Source organism: Orcinus orca, chromosome 1, assembly GCF_937001465.1.
Source record: "Orcinus orca chromosome 1, mOrcOrc1.1, whole genome shotgun sequence".
Lineage (NCBI taxonomy): Eukaryota > Metazoa > Chordata > Mammalia > Artiodactyla > Delphinidae > Orcinus > Orcinus orca.
The window spans coordinates 54,883,537-54,900,877 of NC_064559.1; the positions used below are offsets into that span (position 1 = coordinate 54,883,537).

The 17,341-nt window shown below is 39.1% G+C and overlaps 1 protein-coding gene and 1 pseudogene across 9 annotated transcripts in view; both read left to right on the forward strand.

The window, feature by feature from the left end:
• The window catches only part of COP1 (COP1 E3 ubiquitin ligase), a 290,627-nt gene that overhangs the window by 12,702 nt on the left and 260,584 nt on the right, over positions 1 to 17,341 (forward strand). The window contains exons 1-2 of one of the 9 annotated variants that reach the window (XM_049715681.1): positions 7,309 to 7,405; positions 9,127 to 9,166. The exons of 7 other annotated variants lie outside the window; for them this stretch is intronic. The gene's annotated coding sequence lies outside the window, so the exon portion shown is untranslated. Of the gene's footprint in view, positions 1 to 7,134; positions 7,406 to 9,126; positions 9,167 to 17,341 lie in introns of those variants that run through there. One more of the 9 variants, XM_033428140.2, reaches the window with a different exon arrangement.
• LOC117201290 (40S ribosomal protein S2-like) lies at positions 1,327 to 6,344 on the forward strand (annotated as a pseudogene).

Below are 17,341 nucleotides of genomic sequence, written 5' to 3' on the forward strand. Positions count from 1 at the left end.
TACATAGGAGTGTATTGCTGTGTTGTATTGCCAAGTGTATATTTAGCATTATAATAAACTGCAAAACTGTTTTCTAAAGTGACTATCATTTTGCATTTCTACCAGCAATGTATGAGTTTCAGTTCCACATTCTTGCCAACACTTGCTGTTTTCAGTCTCTCAAATTTCAGTCATTCTAGTAGGCGTGTGTAGTAGTATCTTATTGTCATAATTTGCATGTAAGTCCTAAATATTGTGATGTTTTCTCCCAGTCTGTTGTTTTCTTTTTAGTTTTCTGAGCAGTCTTCTGAAGTGCAAAAGTTTAAAATTTTAAGTCCAATTTATGGACTTTTTTCTTTTACAGTCTATGGCTTTTGTGTTCTATTGAAGAAATTGTTGTCTAAGTCTTCTTGTATATTCTAGAAGCTTTATAGCTTTTTTGTGGTTAGGTATATAATCATTTCATGTTAATTTTTATATACCGTGTGTGGTAAGGGTTGGAGATTTTTTCCCTCCACTGTAGATGTCCAGTTATTGTAGCACCCATTTGTTGAAAAGACCATCTTTGTTCATTGAATTTTCTTGGAACCTTTCTCAAAAATTAATTAATATGTATAAGTTTATTTCTGGAGTCTTTATTCTGTTCCATTGATCTATGTGTTTATCCTTATGCCAGTACCACATTGTCTGGATTTCTGTATCATTGTTGTAAATCTTGAAATCAGATAGTGTAGTTTTGTTCCTCTATTTCAAAGTTGATTTAGTTATTTAGGATGTTTGCATTTCCACATAGATTTTAGCTTACCAATTTCTTAAAAAAAAAGCATGCTAGGATTTTAATTTGAGTTACTTTGAATCTATGACCCAATTGGGGAAGATTTGACATCTTAACAATATTGAATCTTTGAGCCATAAACATAGTATGTTTCTCCAGTTATTTAGGTCTTTAATTCCTCTTAGCAGAGTTTTATAGTTATCAGTTTTTGGATCTTGCACATGTTTTGTTAAACTTACTCCTAAGTAGTTCATGTTTTTGATGCTGTTGTGTTATTTTAATTTCTAATTAAAAATTGCTAATTTGCTATTCAATTTCTAATTGTTGCTAATATAAAAATAAAATTTATTTTTGTGTATTGACCTTGTGTCCTGTGAATTGTTAAGTTCACTTATTACTTCTAATAGTTTTTTGGTAGAACCGATGTGATTTTCTGAGAAGACAATCATGTCATCTGAAAATCAATATAGTTTTACTTCTTTCTTTTCCAGTTTTATGCCCTATTTACTGATTTTTTTAAAGAGATATTTTGTATTTTTATTTATGGGTGATATTGGTCTATGGTTTTCTTATACATATATTTACTTTATATATTTTGGTTTTGATATCAGGGTGTATTAGTTTGCTAGGGCTGCTATAACATAATTACAGACTGGGTAGCTTAAAAAATAGAAAGTTATTTTCTCAACAGTTTTAGAGGCTAGGTGTCCAAGATCAAGGTGTTGTCAGGTTTGGGTTCTTCTGAGGCTTCTCTCCTTGACTTGCTGATGGCCACCTCTTGTTGTGTCTTCACATGGTTGTCCCTGGGTCTGTGTGTTGTTTGTGTCCTAATCTCTTATAAGGACACCAGTCATATTGGGATTAGGTCCCACATATATGACCTCATTTTACCGTAATTAGCTCTTTAAGGCCCAGTCTCCAAATACAGTCTTCTGAGGTACTGAGGGCTAGGATTTCAATGTATGGATTTGGGAGAGGATACAGTTCAGCTCATCTTTGTCTTCTGAAAGAGTTTGTGGATTGGTATGTTTCATTCTTAAATGTCTGGTAGAATTCATCAGTGAAGCCATAGTTTTTGTGGCAAGGTTTTTATTTACTATTTCAGTTTCTTTAATTGATAAAGGGCTATTCAGGTTCTTTATTTCTTAAGTGAGCTTTGGTAATTTGTCTGCTAAGGGATTTCTCTGTTTCACCCAAGCTATTGAATTTGTTGGCATAAGTTTATAATACTTTTTTTGTTTATTGGAATTTGATTTTATTTATTTATCTTATACAGCAGGTTCTTATCAGTTATCTAGTTTATACATGTTAGTGTATATATGTCAATCCCAATCTCCCAATTCATCCCACCCCCCCACCCCCCGCTTTCCCCCCTTGTCCATGCATTTGTTCTCTACACCTCTGCTTCTGCCTTGCAAACCGGTTCATCTGTACCTCTTTTCTAGATTGCACATATATGCGTTAATATACAATATTTGATTTTCTCTTTCTGACTTAGGCTTTAATACTTCTTTATGTTTTAAATGTTTGTAGGATTTGGAGGGATGTCCCTTCTTTCATTCCTGATACTGGTAATTTGTGTTTTCCCTTTTTTTTTTCCTTGAACAGTTTAGCCAGAGGATTGTCAGGTTTTTTTTTTTTTTTGGCGGAACGCGGGCCTCTCACTGTTGTGACTTCTCCCGTTGCGGAGCACAGGCTCCGGACGCGCAGGCTCAGCGGCCATGGCTCACAGGCCCAGCCGCTCCGCGGTATGTGGGATTTTCCCGGACCGGGGCACGAACCCGTGTCCCCTGCATCGGCAGACGGACTCCCAACCACTGCGCCACCAGGGAAGCCCAGGATTGTCAGTTTTATTAATCTTTTCAAATAACTGGTTTTGGTATTATTGATTTTCTAAATGTCCATTTTCTATTTCCCTGATATTTGGCTTTATTTTTATTCTACTTTGAGTTTCATCATTTTCTGGCTTCTGACTACAGAATCTTAGATTATTTTGGCCTTTTCTAAGAAAAACATTTAATTCTATTAGTTTCCCTTTCTAATCCCTGCATTAATTTTCATTCAGTTTAATATACCTTTTGTCATTTCCACTGATTTTTTTAAAAACTTTTTTTTTGGTTATTTATTTATTTATTTATTAATGGCTGCGTTGGGTCTTCGTTGCTGCGTGCAAGCTTTCTCTTATTGTGGCGAAGGGGGGCTATTTTTCGTTGCAGTGCGCGGGCTTCTCATTGCAGTTGCTTCTCTTGTTGCGGTGCACGGGCTTCAGTAGTTGTGGCATGTGAGCTCAGTAGTTGTGGCTCGTGGGCTTTAGAGAGCAGGCTCAGTAGTTGTGGCACACGGGCTTAGTTGCCCCGTGGCATGTGGAGGCTTCCCGGACCAGGGTTCTAACCCGGGTCCCCTGCATTGGCAGGTGGATTCTTAACCACTGTGCCACCAGGGAAGTCCCCATTTTGATTTCTTATTTGAAGAATGGGTTATTTAGAAATGTTTTAATTTCTAAATGAGAATTTTCTGGATATTCTATTATTAAGTTCTAATATAATTCAGTTTCATTCAGAGAATATGAATTGTGTGAATTCAGTCCTTTTAAATTTATTGAGACTTGTTTCATGGTTCACGGTAAGCTTTATCTTGGTTAATGTTCCATATGCATTTAAAAAAATGAGTTTTCTGCAGTGTGTAGACTGGTATATTCTATAAATGTCAAGTTTGTTGGTGTGTTAAACTCTGTATACTCCTGCTGATTTTCTATATACTTGTTCTGTCAATTACTGAAAGGGGTGTTAAAATCTTTAACCATTCCAAGTGTAATTGTGGGTTTTGCTATGTTTCCTTGCAATTCTGTCAATTTTGTTTCACGTATTTTGAAACTTTATTAGTAGGGCACATGCATTTACAGTTGGTGGATTGATCCCTTTATTATTTTGAAATGTCCTTGCTTATTCCTGGTAATATTTGTTGTTCTGAAATCTGTTTAGTCTGATAGCATAACCTCTCCAGCTTTCTTTAAGTGTTTACATGGCATGTTTTTTTGTCCTTCACTACTTCTTTATCTGTTTTAATTTTTAAAGTAGGTTTCTTGTAGATAGCATATGTTTGAGTCTTTCTTTTTTATTTATTATGACAATTTGCCTTTTAAGTGGCTTGGTTAGACTTTTTGCATTTTAACATAATTATGATGTGCTTGGTTTTATGTGTATGTCTTGCTTGCTCTTTGTTTTCTGTTTGTCCCCTCTATTCTTCTATTCCTTTTCTGTCTTTTTTCCTTCTTTTCCTGCCTTCTTTTGGAATTGGGTGTTTTTAAGATTTCTGTTTTGTTGCTACAGTTGACTTATTAGTGATAGATGTGTGGGATGTGTGTGTGTTTTGGGGGGGAGTGTTTGCTCTAGGGTTTATAGTACTCATTTTTAATTTTTTATATTCTAAAATCATTTTATGTCATTTCACATACACTGTAAGAATCTTGTAATAGTATGCTTCCATTCTGTAGGATCCATTCCAGTTACTCCCTCGATCGTTCTCTATTCCTTTTTTTAAAAAAATTGAGGTAAAATTCGTACCTCATAAAATTCACCATTTTAACCACTTAAACTGTGCAATTCAGTACATTGACAGTGTTGTGAAGCCATCATCACTATCTACTCCCAGAATATTTTCATCACACCAAAAGGAAACCCTATACGCATTAAGCAGTCACTCTCCTTCTCGTCCCTTGGCAACCACAAATTTGCCTTCTGACTCTATAGATTTGCGTGTTTTTTGGACATTTCATATAAATGGCATTACACAATATGTGGTCTTTTGTGTCCGGTGCCTTTCATGGCCTATGTTGGGTGCTCTTCTGAATTAATGACTAAAATATAGCAGTTAAATCTTGTTGGAATTGGCTTGAAACAATATATTGGGTCAATCATATTTTGTTTAAGGAATTTGAAATTAAAAAAACACTTGAATTGGCCTATATGAAAAAAAAATAAAGTTCTTGTTGTAGTGCTGGTGCTGGAAGGGCTATATAGTTGACCCTTGAGAAACACAGAGGTTGGGGTGCCCACCTTCTGCCTAGTCGAAAATCCACTTTAACTTACAGTCAGCCCTCCGTATCCGCAGTCCCTCTGCATCTGTGCATTCAACCAACTGCAGATTGTGCAGTACTGTAGTACTCATTATTGAAAAAAATCTGTGTGTAAGCCGACCCACGCAGTTCAAACCTGTGTCATTCAAGGGTCAGTTGTATATTGCAAGCTGATATCCTTGAGAAGCAGAAAAAGAAGCATTAGTCACATAAAGAGTAGAGCACTAGCTTCTTCTCCGTAAAAACACCAAATGGCGGATGACGCTGGTGCTGCGGAAGGGCCTGGAGGCCCCAGGGGCCCTGGAATGGGAGGCTGCAGTGGCTTCTGCAGAGGCTTCAGCGGTGGCCTCCGGGCCCAGGGTCGTGGTCGGGGCCGAGGCCAAGGAGCTTGCAGAGGCAAGGCTGAGGATAAGGAGTGGCTCCCTGTCACCAAGCTGAGCTGTCTGGTCAAGGACATGAAGATCAGGTCCCTGGAGGAGATCTGTCTCTTCTCTCTGCCCATCAAGGAATCTGAGATCATTGACTTTTTCTTGGGGGCATCCCTCAAGGACGAGGTTTTGAAGATTATGCCTGTGCAAAGCAGACCTGTGCTGGCCAGCGGATCTGGTTCAAGGCATTTGTTGCCATTGGGGATTACAACGGACATGCTGGTTTGGGTGTCGAGTGCTCTAAGGAGGTAGCCATTGCTATCAGTGGGGCCATCATTCTGGCCAAGCTCTCCATCATCCCCGTGCGGCGAGGCTACTGGGGGAAAAGATCGGCAAGCCCCATACCGTCCCTTGCAAGGTGACTGGCCGCTGTGGCTCAGTGCTGGTGTGCCTCATCCCTGCCCCCAGGGCCACTGGCATCGTCTCAGCCCCTGTGCCCAAGAAGCTAGTGATGATGGTTGGAATTGATGACTACTACGCCTCTGCTGGGGCTGCAACACCACCCTGGGCAACTTCACCAAGGCTACTTTTGATGCCATTTCCAAGACCTACAGTTATCTCACTCCTGGTTTCTGGAAGGATGGTGTTCACCAGGTCTCTGTACCAGGAATTCACTGACCATCTTGTAAAAACTCACACCAGAGTTTTCAGGCAGAGGACCCAGGCTCCAGCTGTAGCCACCACATCATTTTCTATGAGAAAAATAAAGTGAATGAAGCCAGTTTAAAAAAAAAATGGAGCACTAGTGAAGATGTGTATTCCATATAAGTGCACTGAAGTCCCTAGATCCACCTTGAATCTAAGACTAGGTCCTGTGAGCCCTGGTCATGGTGTTTGCTATGAGATAATTCTAATTTTTCCACTTATAGCTACACAAGCCTAATTAAAATTATTCACCAACTCTAAGCCTTTAGTCATTAGAACTGATGCTCTGTTTGAGTAGAGCAGTGTTGGGAGTGTGTGAGTAGAAATAAGATCCAGGAAGAGATTGAGAGTGTATTGCAGTCATTTCACACTGGGAGGAATCAGTAGTGACACTCTTTGGCCATATTTGGTTTCCTGATCCAGTCTACTTTTTTTAAGGGGGGGTTGGGGGGGACGGAACACCAGAGATTGCTTCCCCTGCTTATCTTTTTTTTTTTTTTTTGCGGTATGCGGGCCTCTCACTGTTGTGGCCTCTCCCGTTGCGGAGCACAGGCTCCGGACGCGCAGGCTCAGCGGCCGTGGCTCACGGGCCTAGCCGCTCCGCGGCATGTGGGATCTTCCCGGACCGGGGCACGAACCCGTGTCCCCTGCATCGGCAGGCGGACTCTCAACCACTGCGCCACCAGGGAAGCCCTTCCCCTGCTTATCTTTTCATGCCTATCACTTGTATTGATCATGGTGTCCTTTTTTTCCTATACTATGTGGTCTCTATTTTTTTTTTTTTTTAAAGAAAACTCTGCCCCTGAAGCTAGCACACAGCTATTTTGAATACACTCCCCCTCTTTTTTTTTTTTTTTTTTAAAGATTTCATTGTTAAATTAGAGTCTAAGAAGTTTGCCTTCTATTCCTTTTCTTCCTTACCTTTCCTGGCCTTATTCATAGAATCCTGTGACATAAACCAAAGTTAAATACAGGTCTTAGTGGAGATAGGAAAAAAATCTCATTGCAAAATACCAAATAAACTTAATTTTTATTAAAAGAGACTTTTAAGATTTTTAGGGCTTTTTATCGTATCAAATGAAACTAGGAAGGAGTGAGATGAATGGACAGAGGCTGGAACTTAACTGCTGCCTGTGAAGATTGGTGCTGGGGATTTAGTGTTACCAGTGTAGGTGTTAAAAAATGATTTGAGGTTTATTATTTTCCTTTTCATTTATTTCCTTGTCTTTCAGTTCTGAATCCACCTGGGGCCAGTTGAGAATGGAGGATGGCTTGGGGATGGTCACAAAGCAGCTGGTTTAAGGGGAAGGAGGCAGCTAGAGAAATGTCAAGTTTTGGACATTTTGAGAGGAAAGAAGAAACATTTCTGTGGCTACTGACTTTTGCTGCGTGTCTTTCACTCTTGAAAGGATGTATATAAATTTCAGCATATTCAAAGTAGTTGTTTCCAAGGTTTTCTATATGTTGATAGTGATTTGAAATTTCATGGTCACAGTGATGCATGTAAGTATTTGTTTCCTTTATCTTCTGAGATCATAGCATGAGGCAAAGGGCACTGGACTTGGCATTAAAAGCCCTGAGATTTAACTTCCGGCAAATATATGTTTGACTTAGAGTATGTTTTTTCATTTATAAGTTGAGCTATAATGGTATTCCATTATAGGATTGTGAGGTTTAGATTATATAATACATGTATAAAGACATTGTAAATTATAAAATCATGGAAAGGAATCAGGTGGTGTTTGCCAGGATTTCACATTTGGTACCAAAATATGAAAGTGGTTCTTTGGTCCTGTTAGGTAAGATGTAACCACTCCCTATTTTCCTAAATAACTCTAAATTGTACCTGGCTCTGATTATCTTGATGTTATGTTTTTTAGTACTTAACCTTTGAAAGATTGAATGCTTGGTTACTTAGAACCACTACTACCATGAGACAGTTGACACATTTTGTGGAACTGTAATGGAGTTAGTGTCAGTACCAAAATATATATGGATTGAGCAATGTCCTTATTATTGTACCATTTATTATTACTATACCATTTGATAAGTTTGGATACTGCTTTTGAAGCAGGTAATACATTAAAAAGTTAGGCAGAGTATAAATAAGGCACTGATTAAAAGTTTAACTTGAGAGTCAAACTGATTGCCATAAGACCCTTGCTTAACTGAGATGATGTGCCTTATAAATAGAAAATAGTAGAATTAAATAATTTTCTGTATCTATATCTGTTCTGCATTGTTGGTTTTTAAATGCAGTTAAATGACACACATAACCTTTTGGCAAGCTTAAGGTTGTGCAGTATAATATCTACCTTTAGTTTTGGCAGTTGGTATGAAAATGTCTTCTTCACAAGATTGAACTGAAGATCATTATTTTAATAAAACAGTGACAAGATGAAAAGTTCAAATAATCACTACTAATAATGGTTTGAATAGTACTAGGTTCACTTTGTGGTCTATCTAAAGTTCTGTGGTAAGGTTGCAAAATCAGATGCCTAAAATGGCCATCTAATTTTCTCTTAAATCAGTATCCATTATGCTTATTTGCTCTTATGTCTTTCTTTTTCTTTATTTCTAAGTTTTTCTGAGTTCTTTCACCTCTTTTCAAATAAGCTTTTCTTCCTAATACTTGGTTTCTGAGGTTATCTAATTGAGAATTTTCTTTATCTTTCAATGCTTTTGTCATTTTCTTTATTTTTTTTAGTACATCTTAAAATATTAGATTTTAATTTCCATTTATCTTGTTTTCCTGTTGTGCTTTCGTTGTTTCTAGGGATGGTATTATGCTCCATGTTCAACTGTGAACTCTTTGTGCTGCTTATGTTTTAGACTGATTAAACATAAAATATGTTTCATGCTTATATTCATTGTTACCATTTTTAGAGCTCTTTATTTATTTCTTTGTGTGTATTTGCTGTCCCACTTTGTATTCCTTCTTCCCGTAGAACTTACACCAATATATCAGGCAGTGAAGGTCTGTGTACGATGAATTCTTTAAGTTATTTGTATTTGAAAATTACTTGTTTTGCCTTCATATTCAAACATTTTTTTTTGCTGGGTATAAAATTCCAAGTTTAAAGTTTTTTTCATGCAGTGTTTTGAAGATGTCACTCCATTGTCTTTGGCGATATATATACAGTGTTTTTTAGTATCAGGTATACAGCAAAGTGATTCAGTTGTACATATATATATATCCTCTTTCAGATTCTTTTCCATTATAGGTTATTGCAAGATATGGAATACAGTTCCCTGTGCTATACAGTAGGTCCTTGTTGTTTACCTACTTTATGTATAGTAGTTTGTACCTGCTTGTTTCAAACTCCTAATTTATCCTGCCCCCTCCCTGCCCCACTATCCCCTTTGGTAATCATAAGTTTGTTTCTATGTCTGAGTCTGTTTCTGCTTTGTAAATAAGTTTATTTGTATCATTTTTTTAGATTCCATGTGTAAGTGATATCATATAATATTTGTCTTTGTCTGACTTCACTTAATATGATAATCTCTGGGTCCATCCATGTTGCTGCAAATGGCATTATTTCATTTTTTATGGCTGAGTAATATTCCATTGTGTATATATACCACATCTTTATCCATTCATCTGTTGATGGACATTTGGGTTGTTTCCATGTCTTGGCTATTGTAAATAGTGCTGCTGTGAACATTGGGGTGCATGTTTCTTTTCAAATTAGAGTTTTCTCTGGATATATGCCCACGAGTGGAATTGCAAAATCATATGGTAACTCTATTTTTAGTTTTTAAGGAATTTCCAGACTGTTTACCATAGTGGATGCACCAATTTACATTCCCAACAGTGTAGAAGGGTTCCTTTTTCTCCACACCCTCTCCAGCATTTATTATTTGTAGACTGTTTAATGATGGCTGTTCTGACTGGTGTGATACCTCATTGTAGTTGTGATTTGCCTTTCTAGTAATTAGTGGTATTGAGCATCTTTACATGTGCCTGTTGGCCATCTGTATGTCTTCTTTGGAGAAATGTCTGTTTAGGACTTCTGCCCATTTTTTGATTGGGTCTTTTTTTTTTTTTTTTGATATTGAGTTGCATGAGCTGTCTGTATATTTTGGAAATTAATCCCTTATTGGTAGCATCGTTTGCAAATATTTTCTCCCAGTCTGTAGGTTATCCTTTTGCTTTGTTTATGGTTTTCTTTGCTGTGCGAAAGCATATAAGTTTGACTAGGTCCCATTTGTTTGTTTTTGTTTTTATTTCCATTTCTCTCGGAGAGGGATCCAAAAAAATATTGCTACGATTTATGTCAAAGAGTGTTCTGCCTGTGTTTTCCTCTAAGAATTTTGTAGTATTTGGTCTTATATTTAGGTCTTTAATCCATTTTGAGTTTATTTTTGTGTATGGTGTTAGAGAATGTTCTAATTTCATTCTTTCACTTGTATAGGTTTCCCAGCACCGCACTACAGCCGTTTAACGATTGTCACTGGGCAGGCAGTGCCTCTAATACTGGTTATGCTAGAGGTGATGTTTTTGGTAAACAGGCAGGGTTTGTGTTTGCCGAGTTTCTTTTACTTTTTTTAATCTTTCCTTAATGCAAGCCTGTGTTGGGTTAACAGTGTTTTTAATAAATAATTTAGTGTTGGGTTATATTTATTAGCTGTTAATTATCAGTGTACTATCAGTTACTGATGTAAGCTTGTGCGAGGAGAAAAATTTCTTGTTACTCATGTTAACAGTATTGCTTCTATAGTTATATAGATTAGTCCAGTAGTTAGGCTAGGAGTTGATTTACTTATTGTTGGAATTAAAACATTGTTTTATTGTTGCGCTTGAATGCTTTTTCAATTGGTGGCTGCTTTTAGGCCAACTATGGTTTAAGTTTATTTTACTCTCTAGTTAAGGTTGTATCCATTTCTAAAAAGCTGTACCTTTTTAGACTAACGATTAAATATACGTTGAGACTTGATGTGGTTTTTAGTATTATTTAGCATTGAGCTGAAATTCTTTTCTTGGACAACCAGCTATCACCAGGCTCGTTAGGCTTTTCACCTCTACTTATAAGTCTTCTCACTATTTTGCCATATAAATGAGTTCGTTCTAGTTACTGCTCGTAAGTAGCTCATCTGGTTTCGGGTAGTTTAGCTTACGGTCTCTTTGCTAAGTTGTTACCAGTTAAGTCATTATGCAAAAGGTACAAGGGGTAAGCTTTGCTTTTTTTTACTTTTAGTGTTTCTTTCATCTTTCCTTTATGGTACTTTCTCTATAGCGCCATTGGTGGTTGAATTTCTATCTCCTATACTTTAGATGTATAATGAATGTTTTATTTGATTGGTTTATGGTAGGAGCGGTGGGGGGGTGTGGGCTAGATTTAGTTCAAGATATACACAGGTTGTGGAATCTTCTAGGTGTAAACTAGATGCTTTGTTTAAGCTACATCTTGTTTTATCCAAGCACACTTTCCAGTATGCTTACCTTGTTACGACTTGTCTCCTCTCGTATAGTTGCTTAGCATGGGTTAGTAAGCTGGGGCTTTGCTGTGGTACTTGAGGAGGGTGACAGGCGGTGTGTGTGAGCTTCATGGCCTTATTCAATTAAGCACTCTGCTCTTAATTTACTACTAAATCCTCCTTTGGTTTTTAGATTTCATAAAAACTTTCGTGTGAGTATGAGGGGTGTTCTTAGTATAGAAAATGTAGCCCATTTCTTCCCATCCCATAGGTTACACCTTGACCTAACGTTTTTATGTAGGGTAGTTATACTTACTTTCGTTTCCTTTTAGGGTTTGCTGAAGATGGCGGTATATAGACTGAAGTAGCAAGGGTTGGTGAGGTTGATCAGGGTTTATCGGTTACAGAACAGGCTCCTCTAGAGGGATATGAAGCACCGCCAAGTCCTTTGAGTTTTAGGCTGTTGCTAGTAGTACTCTGGCGAATAGTCTTGTTCTGTGACTATTTAGGTTTACGACTAAGCATAGTGGGGTATCTAATCCCAGTTGGGGTCTTAGCTGTCGTGTAGTCAGATTGTATTAAAGTCACTTTCGTGGTTTAGCTTAGTTTTAATTATGGCTTTTTACAGCTTAATTAAGATTTGACTTTATTCTGTGTGATTCCTTAACGCTCTTTACGCCGGGTCTCTATTAATTTGGATCAGTTGTATGACTGCGGGGGCTGGCACGAAGTTTACCAACCCTAGTTATCCTGACGTAGTCAAACTTTCGTTCATGGCTTAATTTTTATCACTGCTGTGTCCCGTGAGGGTGTGGCTAAGCAAGGTGTTGTGAGCTGCTAGTGTAGCGTGCTTGATACCCGCTCCTTTTGATCTTTGTGATTTGGAGGGCATTCTCACTGGGATGTGGATGCTTGCATGTGTAAGTCTGTTAAGAATTAATAGAAAGGCTGGGACCAAACCTTTATGTTGATGGGGCTGGTGAGCCCATCTAGGCATTTTCAGTGTCTTGCTTTATGAAAAATTTAAGCTACATTAACCTATGGGATGTGAAAGATGTTCATATAATTTCATTATGGGGCTTGTGTCAGATTTAGTATTGATTTATGAATAAAATGGTTTGTAGATCTAGAGAGGAACCTGTCTAGGGGTGTGGTGAATATCTAAGCAGATGGTTAGTTTTGTATGGGATGAGGGGGGTTTGATCCACTACGAGATACAGTTTTTTGAGCCCGGGGGGAATAGTGGAGTACTATGTCCTGTAACCATTAATTTAATTGCACATGTTGGTTGTGCTAGTCAAATAACAAATACATACAAGTCCAGCTACAATTTGCTTGACTGTGACGAGACCTTTTAAGGTCATAGCTGAGTCTGTGCAAATCCCCCCCCAAATATAAAAAATACCAAATGTATGAAATCTCAGTTATGTATGAGCATGGGCTGATTAGTCATTAACCCATCGAGATGTCTTATTTAAGGGGAACAAGTGGGCGATTTTAAGTTAAAATGGTCCTGAAGTAAGAACCAGATGTCTTATAAAGATCACCATTAGCTACCCCCACGGTTTATGGGCCCCGTGCGAGAAGAGGGATCCCTGCCGAGCGGGTTGCTGGTTTCACGCGGCATGCTGATTAAGCTCGTGATCTAATGGAGGGACCGTAATGTTAGTTGACTTAAACTGATTTAGGGACATGTCCTATGTACGACCAATAATTTATACGTAATATGTAAAATTAATGCAATTCAATACGAGCTTCAACTGCTCGTGGGGAAAATAATTGAACACACAGTTATACATAGCATGTACATATATACATGTACAGGAAGACGCTATTATTGACATGTGGGAGTACATGTATGTATGATTTATATGACAAAAGTATTATAAAATAAATTATTTTCAATACTGACATAGCACTGTAGCCTTGTGGTTATTCTACAATAAACCTTTTTCAGGGAATAGTTTATGTAGAATTTCAGCTTTGGGTGCTGGCAGTGAGGTGTTAATGCTTCTTCCTTGAGTCTTAGGGAGGTGTGGTTTTCTCCTTTTCCGGTTTACAAAGCCGGGGTATTTTGCTACACTACAAAGACTCTTCATTTTAGGAGTTTATTCTCAATAAGACTAGTTACTAGGATTAGGAGAAAATATAAGATGGATGCTAATTGGCCTACAATCATGTATGGGTGTTCTACGGGTTGGTCTCCAATTCATGTTAGGGTCAGGAGATCTACGACTAGTACTCAGAATAAAAGTTGGCTGAAGGGTCGGAATATTATGCTTCGTTGTTTTGTTGTGTGGAGTATTGGGATGAATATTAGGATAAGGATTGAGAGTAGTAGGGCTAAAACTCCTCCTAGTTTGTTGGGAATTGATTGTAGGATTGCGTATGCAAATAGGAAGTACCATTCTGGTATAATGTGTGGTGGGGTGTTGAGTGGCTTTGCTGGGGTGTAGTCGGGGTCTCCTAGTAGGTCAGGTGCGAATAAGGTTAATGTAAGTAGGGTTAAGATTAGTAATAAGGCACCCAGGATGTCTTTGATTGTGCAGTAGGGGTGAAATGGGATTTTGTCTGTGTTGGATGGAATTCCTGTGGGGTTGTTAGATCCTGTTTCATGGAGGAATAGTAGGTGGACGGCTGCTAGTGCTAGGATGCTAAAAGGGAGAATGAAGTGGAAGGCAAAGAAGCGTGTTAGTGTTGCTTTGTCTAGGGAAAAGCCACCTCAGATTCACTAGACTAGGGTGGTACCGTTGTGGGGGATTGCTGATAGAAGGTTGGTAATGACGGTTGTGCCTCAAAATGATATTTGTCCTCAGGGTAGGACATAGCCTACGAATGCAGTAGCTATAACTGTGAATAGTAGGATTACGCCAATGTTTCATGTTTCTTGGAAGGCGTGGGAGCCATAGTATAGGCCACGTCCTACGTGGGCGTAAAGGCAAATGAAGAATATGGAAGCTCTGTTTGCATGTAGATATCGAATAATTCAGCCGTAATTAACATCTCGGCAAATATGTGTGACAGATGAGAAGGCAGTTGTCGTGTCTGGTGTGTAGTGTGTTGCTAGGAATAGACCTGTTATGATTTGTATGATTAGGAAGAGGCCAAGTAGGGAGCCAAAGTTCCATCATGAAGAGATGTTTGATGGGGTGGGAAGGTCGATAAATGTGTTATTGAGAAATTTTATTAGTGGGTGTGCTTTTCGAATGTTGGTCATTAGTGTTCTTGTAGTTGAATGACAGTGATGATTTTTCATGTCATTGGTCATGTTGAAGTCCATGTGAGAATAATGATGACATACATTGTTTTCATTATAAGCATTATTTTTGTAATTAGTTTTGTGGGGGTTTCTTCAAAGCCTTCGCCTATTTATGGGGGTTTAGGGTTGATTGTGGGTGGTGGTGTTGGCTGTGGGATTGTTTTAAACTTTGGTGGTTCATTTTTAGGTTTAATAGTATTTTTGGTTTATCTGGAGGGAATATTGGTTCTGTTTGGTTACACGACAGCTATGGCTACTGAGCAGTACCCTGAGGTTTGGGTTTCTAACAAAGTTGTGTTAGGGGCATTTCTTTTAGGATTAGTGTTTTTGGTAATATTACACATTTTAGAGAGTGAGAAAGTGGAGATTGTGTTTGAGTTTAATGGGTTGGGGGATTGGGTTATTTATGATACAGGAGATTCTGGGTTTTTTAGTGAGGAAGCTATGGGAATTGCTGCTTTATACAGTTATGGTACTTGGTTGGTGATTGTTACAGGTTGGTCATTATTTATTGGTGTTGTGGTTATTATGGAGATTACTTGGGGTAATTAAGAGTATACTAAGAGTAATAGTGATAGGAAAGATAAAAAGTAGAGTTTGATAAGGCCTTGTTGGTTTGAGGTTAGCATGGAAGCCTTTAGTTGAATAAAGGCTGTGGTTTTGGGTAGGATGATTTCTAGTCAGTTTAGGTCTAGTAGGGAGGTTGCTAGTTTTTGGCCTATTGGTAGGTTCAGGTGAGGGGGTAGGCGATATATGATTGTGGGGAAATATCCTAATAGAGTGGAGAATTTAGTGGAGTTTGAGGAGTATATATATTTTAAGTTTTGTGTGTTGAGGTTGATTTCGAATGTGAGGATAAAGCCTAAAGTCGTTATTACGAGGGCGGTTAGTTTTAGGTGTAAGGGTGTGGTTATTAAGGGAGTGGTTATTGGAGGAATGTTGTTGGATAGAATGAAGCCAGCAAAGATGCTTCTGATGTTCGTGGAGGCAGGGAAGCGAGGTTGTCCTAGTAGTGTGAAGAAAATGATGCAAGTGCTATAGATAGCTGTGAGGGAGGTAGCGGTTAGAGTTAATAATAGGGCTCAGGCGTTGGTATAAGATGAAGTGGCGGCTTCAATGATGGTGTCTTTAGAGTAGAATCCGGTGAAGAATGGTATTCCTGTTAGTGGGAGACAGCCAATGATAAGGGCGGTTGTGGTGAAGGGAAGGGCTTTGTATAGTTCTCCTATTTTTCAGATGTCTTGTTCGTTATTTAGGTTATGGATGACAGATCTGGAACATAAGAAGAATATAGCTCTGAAGAAGGCGTGTGTGCAAATATGTAAGAATGCTAAGTAAGATTGGTTGAGACCAATTGTTACTATTATTAAACCTAGTTGGCTGGAGGTGGAAAAAGCAATAATTTTTTTGATATCATTTTGGGTGAGAGCGCAAATGGCTATGAATAAGGTGGTGAGGGTGCCTAGAGAAAGAGTTATTGTTTGAATGAGTTAGTTATTTTCTATTAGAGGGTAGAAACGGATAAGTAGGAAAATTCCTGCTACAACTATTGTGCTTGAGTGGAGTAGGGCTGAAACTGGGGTGGGGCCTTCTACTGCTGAAGGGATCAGGGGTGAAGTACGAATTGGGCTGATTTTCCAGCTGCGGCTAGTACAGTTATTGAAGAGACTGTCTTTTCTCCATTGTATACTCTTGCCTCTGTTGTTGTGGATTAAATGATCATAAGTGCCTGAGTTGATTTCTGAGCTTTCTATCCTATTCCATTGATCTATATGTCTGTTTTAGTGCCAGTACCATACTGTTTTGATTACAGTAGCTTTGTAGCATAGTCTGAAGCCAGGGAGCATGATTCCTCCAACTCTGTTCTTTTTTCTAAGGATTGTTTTGGCTATTTGGGGTCTTTTGTGTTTCCATACAAATTTAAATTTTTTTTGTGAAAAATGCCATTGGTAATTTGATAGGGGTTACATTGAATCTGTAGATTGCCTTGAGTAGTATGGTCATTTTAACAATAGTCTCAACCTTGGAGAAGTGACCCTCCGTAGGAGACGTCTTACTCATCCCAGCAGTGCACTCCCCTCTCATCACCCAAGGGCCAGGTGCCAGACGGTCCCAGGGTAGAATCTGGCCTGCCTTTGCAGACTAGGTCTGCAGGCTGTGGGACTGTCATTTTCTTGCTTCTGGTGTCTGCCTTCTGGTGAGTGAGGCTGGTCTAGAGGCTTGTGACACTTCCTGGTGGGAGGGGCCGATGCCTGCCTCCTGGTGGGTAGAACTGGGGCCCTCTGGTGGGCAAGGCTGTGTCTAGGGGCATGTCTGGAGGGAGCTGTGTGCTTAGGAAATCTTTAGGTAGCTTGTCTGCTGATGGGTGGGGCTGTGTGCCCACCCAGTTTGTTGTTTGGCCTGAGGCATCCCAGCCTTGGAGCCTATAGGGGTTAGGTGGGACCAGGTCTTGGTGCCAAAATGTCAGCCTCCGGGAGAGAGCTCTCTTGCCCTTGGTCCCAGTGGGTGTGAGGTTTTGTTTGTGCCCTTTAATAGTGAAGTCTCTATTTCCCCCAATCCTGTGGAGCTCCTGTAATCAAGCCTCACTGGCCTTCAAAGCCAAATGCTCTGGGGGCTCTGGGGGCTCTTCTTCCTGGCGCTGGACCCCTGAGCTGCAGGACCCGACTTGGGGCTCAGAACTTTCCCTGCTGTGGGAGAACCTCTGTAATACAATTATTTTCCAGTTTGTGGGTCACCCACCCGGGAGGTATGGGATTTGATTA